Below are 6000 nucleotides of genomic sequence, written 5' to 3' on the forward strand. Positions count from 1 at the left end.
CTCGACGGAATTGCGTGTACTATGTCACAGAACAAGATACAATTCCCATTTTGGGAGCCACTGCGTTACAACAACTTGGCCTCATTCAACGTCTTGACTCTGTACAGGAGAAAACCCGCCGCCTAGGAACAGTCCAAGAAACTACATCCCAGACGATAGTAGAGGACTTTAAGGACGTCTTTGGCCCTATGGGCTGCCTCCCTGGAACACATCATATTACCCTCAGAGAAGACGCTCAACCTATTATTGTCCCGGCGCGGACTGTTCCCTACGCATTTCGTGAACCCTTAAGAAGAGAGCTAAAACGAATGCAAGAGTTGAAAGTAATAACACCGGTCACCGAACCTACAGACTGGGTGCATCCGCTTGTGGTGGTCCCTAAACCTGAAAGGCAGACAAAACCCGGAAAGTTTTCTTCGTCGAGCAACACTGAACAATCCAAAGCGCCAGAAATTCGTGTTTGCTTGGACCCACGATCACTTAACAAATCAATCAAGCGGGAACATTACAGAGTTCCCACGTCACAGGAGATCTTTAGCAACTTTCAAGGCTGTAAAGTATTTACCGTACTAGACGCTACATCTGCATTTTGGCAGATAAAACTTGACGACGCCAGCTCTCGCCTCTGTACCTTCTCTACACCGTATGGACGCTTCCGCTTTTTACGAATGCCCTATGGGATCTCGAGTGCCTCCGAAATATGCCAGCGAATAATGACGGAACTATTTGGAGACATTCCAGGGGTTGATATATCCACAGACGATCTCGTGATAGGAGCTCCCAACATGGAAGAGCATAATTCAAGGCTAACTGAGGTTCTGAAACGAGCAAGAAGAGCCGGCATCACTTTCAACATGAAGAAACTCCAATTGGCCGTTACTACCATAACGTATCTGGGTCACAAGATATCTCAACATGGGATTCAGATCGATGATAACAAGATCAAAGCGGTCCAATCTTTGAAACCACCTTCAAGCAAGAAAGAGCTACAGAGATTCCTAGGAATAATAAACTACTTGAGTAAATTCATACCACACCATTCAGAAAAAACGGCCCCACTGCGGCAACTTCTCAAGGAGACTGTAGAGTTCATATGGGACGCGAATCCTCAAAAGCATTTCGACCTACTTATAGACGATATTATGAAGGCTCCAGTACTGAAGTTCTACCATCCAAATAAACACAACGTCGTTTCTGTAGACGCGAGCCAATACGGCATAGGAGCGGTATTACTTCAAGATGGTCACCCAATACAATACGCGTCGTCAACCTTGACAGAGACTCAACAACGTTATGCTCAGATTGAGAAGGAGCTCTTAGCCGTTGTCTACGCCGTAGAACACTTTCATTATTATCTGGTCGGAACAAAAGCAACCATAGAAACCGATCACAAACCCCTATTGGCCATAGTACAGAAGCCACTTAATATTCTTTCACCGCGCCTTCAACGCCTAGTACTACGCCTATCACGATATGATATCACTTTGAAATATGTTCCGGGCTCACAGATGTACATTGCGGACGCACTATCGAGATCACCGAGAAGTTCTACTGATATACATACGGACGACTTAGAGGGCGCAACAGCCTGTCTACATTCAATGACTCTGTTATCCGGAAACAAATTAAATCAATTTCAGCAAGCAACCGCGATGGACGAAGAGACGCAGCTCCTGTGTACATACACCAAGAATGCTTGGCCAAAGAGTCAAGCATCCATTCCACAAAAGGTGAAGCTGTATTATCCCTTAAAGGAAGAAATTCACCATGCCGATGGCTTGCTATATAGAGGAGAACGCTTGATAATACCCACAACTCTGAGACCCGAAGTGATACGTCAACTACATCAAGCCCACCAAGGGATAAACGCATGTCTAAGAAAAGCTAGGCTACATGTCTACTGGCCGGGCATGACGGCTGAAATATCACGAGCAATAGAAGGTTGCAACATATGCCGCACAAGAGACAGGGCGAACACTCACATCACAATGACGCCACACCCAGTGCCTACAAGACCTTGGGAAACCATCGGGATGGATCTTTTTCATCTGGATCAAAAAATTTATCCCTTAAAGGAAGAAATTCACCATGCCGATGGCTTGCTATATAGAGGAGAACGCTTGATAATACCCACAACTCTGAGACCCGAAGTGATACGTCAACTACATCAAGCCCACCAAGGGATAAACGCATGTCTAAGAAAAGCTAGGCTACATGTCTACTGGCCGGGCATGACGGCTGAAATATCACGAGCAATAGAAGGTTGCAACATATGCCGCACAAGAGACAGGGCGAACACTCACATCACAATGACGCCACACCCAGTGCCTACAAGACCTTGGGAAACCATCGGGATGGATCTTTTTCATCTGGATCAAAAAATCTGCTTACTGACCGTTGACTACTACTCCAAATATGTCGAGGTTGATGAAATGACCTCCACTGATACTAAGGCACTGATAAAAGCCGTAAAACCTCACTTCGCAAGGCACGGGATCCCTCAGAAACTCATCACAGACAACGGACCTCCGTTCAATTCGGTGGAGTTTGCTAAATTCCTAACTGATTGGGGAGTCGAACATGCCACTTCAAGTCCTCACTTCCCACAATCCAACGGAATGGCTGAAAGGCACATCCAGACCATTAAGAATCTACTAATAAAGGCCAGCCAAGCCGGTGAAGATCCACAGAGGGTTATCCTGGAATACCGGGCAACTCCCCGGCAAGACCTCCCATCTCCCTCTGAAATGCTTATGGGTCGTCTCATTAGAACTCCTAATTCAACGTCAGCATCGACTTTGATGCCTAAATATCCAATCAAATCTATGGGCGAATCACTTGAGGCTCGAAGAACCAAGATTGTGGAAAAGAATCAGTCAAAGTACCCCAAGTACATGGCAAAGAAGTATCAAGTGGGATCTCCCGTTCGCCATTTCGTTGCCACAAGAAAATGGCTACCAGCAACAGTCATTGCTGAAGCCAAAGAACCTGATTCTTATATGATCCGAACAGACAACGGTGCCTGCTATAGACGGAATCGAATACATCTAAAACCAAGAATAACTCAACCATCATCAGGGATGCAAGTACAGTCTATGCAACGGCCCATCAGTTCAAAACATCTGACTAACACGCGAGCTGTGCAAAGACTATCCTCAACCTGCGAGGTTCATATACCTATAAACTTTGAAACACCGGACAGATCAGAGACCACGGCATCTAGAATAAGTACGAAGCCTAAAATCGCACCCAAGCCAAAAACGCCGCTCTCCAAAGGTTACCAGTACCGAAACAACACACCCAACATTGCACGAACGAATCAGCATCAACAGCCATCGACAACAATGGCCAGTCACACGTGTACACAACTTGTGACCCCAGAGCTCCGGTCTACCAACCCACCAGGACCTTCAGGCGTGACACAAGCTCAGAGGACAAAGGCCAGACCACAACGGACGACTAGAATACCGGACCGACTAACGTACTACATGCTAAAATGACGTGCTTTATCTCGTTTTAACTCTAATCAGTGTTAGCTATAAATTTGATTAATGTGTTATAATTAATTGTCACGTACTGCATACTAAAATAACGTTCTTTAACTCGTCTTAACTTTAATAATTGTTAGCTAAACTTTGATTAATGTGTTATAATTAATTGTTCTGTAAAAAAAAAAAAAAAAAAAAAAAAAAGGAACATGTTACGTATGATTAGAGTGACGTCACTCGGTAGAGGGCGATAAGATTAATCCGACTTGTAATGTAATCAAACATCACATTAAAATATCAGAAGCGTTATCGTTCTCACTAAAGCTAGTTGTCTATTTAATCAAGCGCCACTGTTATCAAACACAACAGTTACATGTAAAAGAGCCGAAATGGCTTAGTTGGGAGAGCGTTAGACTGAAGATGTAAGGGTCCCTGGTTCGATCCCGGGTTTCGGCAACACGAGAGCTTTTTGGGTCGTGTATCTTAAAGTAAATTACTTGCTTCAGGAAAAATTCGATAGCTGCTTGAACAAGAGCCGAAATAGCTCAGTTGGAAGAGCGTTAGACTAAAGATCTAAAGGTCCCTGGTTTGATCCCAGGTTTCGGCAATATGAAATCTTTTTGGATAGTATATCTTAAAGTAAATTATTTGCTTCAGGAAAAATTCCCTAGCTGCTTGAATGTGAGCCGAAATAGCTCAGTTGGGAGAGCGTTAGACTGAAGATCTAAAGTTCCCTGGTTCGATCCCGGGTTTCGGCAACACGGGAGCTTTTTGGGTCGTGTATCTTAAAGTAAATTACTTGCTTCAGGAAAAATTCCCTAGCTGCTTGAATATGAGCCGAAATAGCTCAGTTGGGAGAGCGTTAGACTGAAGATCTAAAGGTCCCAAGTTCGATCCCGGGTTTCGGCAACACGAGAGCTTTTTGGGTCGTGTACCTTAAGGTTAATTACTTTCTTCAGGAAAAAATCCCTAGCTGCTTGAATATGAGCCGAAATAGCTCAGTTGGGAGAGCGTTAGACTGAAGATCTAAAGGTCCCTGGTTCGATCCCGGGTTTCGGCAACAGCAGAGGTGTTTGGATCGTGTATCTTAAGGTAAATTATTTTCTTCAGGAAAAATTCCCTAGCTGGTTGAATATGAGCCGAAATAGCTCAGTTGGGAGAGTGTTAGACTGAAGATCTAAAGGTCCCTGGTTCGATCCCGGGTTTCGGCATCACGAGAGCTTTTTGGGTCGAGTATCTTAAAGTAAATTATTTGCTTCAGGAAAGTTTACCTGGTTGCATGAATAAGAGTCGAAAAGCTCAGTTGGGAGAGCGTTAGACTGAAGATCTAAAGGTCCCTGGTTCGATCCCGGGTTTCTGCAACAGCAGAGGTGTTTGGATCGTGTACCTTAAGGTAAATTATTTTCTTTAGGAAAAATTCCCTAGCTGCTTGAATACGAGCCGAAATAGCTCAGTTGGGAGAGCGTTAGACTGAAGATCTAAAGGTCCCTGGTTCGATCCCGGGTTTCGGCAACACGAGAGCTTTTTGGGTCGTGTATCTTAAAGTAAATTACTTGCTTCCGGAAAAATTTCCTAGCTTCTTGAACGTGAGCCGAAATAGCTCAGTTGGGAGAGCGTTAGACTGAAGATCTAAAGGTCCCTCGTTCGATCCCGGGTTTCGGCAACATGAAAGCTTTTTGGGTCGTGTACATTAAAGTAAACTGCTTTCCCAAGGAAAGTGTCCCTGGTTACTTGAAAAAGAGCCGAAATGGCTTAGTTGGGAGAGCGTTAGACTGAAGATCTAAAGGGTCCCTGGTTCTATCCCGGGTTTCGGCAACAGCAGAAGTGTTTGGATCGTGTCTCTTAAAGTAAATTATTTTCTTCAGGAAAAATTCCCTAGCTGCTTGAACAAGAGCCGAAATAGCTCAGTTGGAAGAGCGTTAGACTAAAGATCTAAAGGTCCCTGGTTTGATGCCAGGTTTCGGCAATATGAAATCTTTTTGGATAGTATATCTTAAAGTAAATTATTTGCTTCAGGAAAAATTCCCTAGCTGCTTGAATGTGAGCCAAAATAGCTCAGTTGGGAGAGCGTTAGACTGAAGATCTAAAGGTCTTTGGTTCGATCCCGGGTTTCGGCAACACGAGAGCTTTTTGGGTCGTGTACCTTAAGGTAAATTATTTTCTTCAGGAAAAATTCCCTAGCTGCTTGAATGTGAGCCGAAATAGCTCAGTTGGGAGAGCGTTAGACTGAAGATCTAAAGGTCCCTGGTTCGATCCCGGGTTTCGGCAACATGAAAGCTTTTTGGGTCGTGTACATTAAAGTAAACTGCTTTCCCAAGGAAAGTGTCCCTGGTTACATGAAAAAGAGCCGAAATGGCTTAGATGGGAGAGCGTTAGACTGAAGATCTAAAGGGTCCCTGGTTCGATCCCGGGATTCGGCAACAGCAGAAGTGTTTGGATCGTGTCTCTTAAAGTAAATTATTTTCTTCAGGAAAAATTCCCTAGCTGCTTGAACAAGAGCCGAAATAGCTCA

The 6000-nt window shown here is 44.3% G+C and overlaps 8 non-coding genes across 8 annotated transcripts in view; all 8 read left to right on the forward strand.

Annotated features, from left to right (window-relative positions):
• Window positions 1–4022: 4022 nt before the first annotated feature.
• TRNAF-AAA (transfer RNA phenylalanine (anticodon AAA)) lies at window positions 4023–4095 on the forward strand. The gene has a single exon. It is a non-coding gene; the product is annotated as a tRNA-Phe (tRNA).
• Window positions 4096–4173: 78 nt separating this feature from the next.
• On the forward strand, window positions 4174–4246 carry TRNAF-GAA (transfer RNA phenylalanine (anticodon GAA)). The gene has a single exon. It is a non-coding gene; the product is annotated as a tRNA-Phe (tRNA).
• Window positions 4247–4475: 229 nt separating this feature from the next.
• Window positions 4476–4548, forward strand: TRNAF-GAA (transfer RNA phenylalanine (anticodon GAA)). The gene has a single exon. It is a non-coding gene; the product is annotated as a tRNA-Phe (tRNA).
• A 78-nt stretch (window positions 4549–4626) lies between these two features.
• TRNAF-GAA (transfer RNA phenylalanine (anticodon GAA)) lies at window positions 4627–4699 on the forward strand. Its single transcript has one exon. It is a non-coding gene; the product is annotated as a tRNA-Phe (tRNA).
• A 228-nt stretch (window positions 4700–4927) lies between these two features.
• Window positions 4928–5000, forward strand: TRNAF-GAA (transfer RNA phenylalanine (anticodon GAA)). The gene has a single exon. It is a non-coding gene; the product is annotated as a tRNA-Phe (tRNA).
• A 381-nt stretch (window positions 5001–5381) lies between these two features.
• Window positions 5382–5454, forward strand: TRNAF-AAA (transfer RNA phenylalanine (anticodon AAA)). Its single transcript has one exon. It is a non-coding gene; the product is annotated as a tRNA-Phe (tRNA).
• Window positions 5455–5683: 229 nt separating this feature from the next.
• On the forward strand, window positions 5684–5756 carry TRNAF-GAA (transfer RNA phenylalanine (anticodon GAA)). The gene has a single exon. It is a non-coding gene; the product is annotated as a tRNA-Phe (tRNA).
• A 230-nt stretch (window positions 5757–5986) lies between these two features.
• TRNAF-AAA (transfer RNA phenylalanine (anticodon AAA)) overlaps window positions 5987–6000 on the forward strand; it is a 73-nt gene continuing 59 nt past the window's right edge. The window contains exon 1 of the tRNA in view: window positions 5987–6000. This exon is cut by the window's right edge and continues 59 nt beyond it. This is a non-coding gene — a tRNA (tRNA-Phe).

This window comes from Phalangium opilio, unplaced genomic scaffold (genome assembly GCF_054372755.1).
Source record: "Phalangium opilio isolate 3A_F unplaced genomic scaffold, DU_Popi_V2 ptg000217l_1, whole genome shotgun sequence".
NCBI classification, from domain to species: domain Eukaryota; kingdom Metazoa; phylum Arthropoda; class Arachnida; order Opiliones; family Phalangiidae; genus Phalangium; species Phalangium opilio.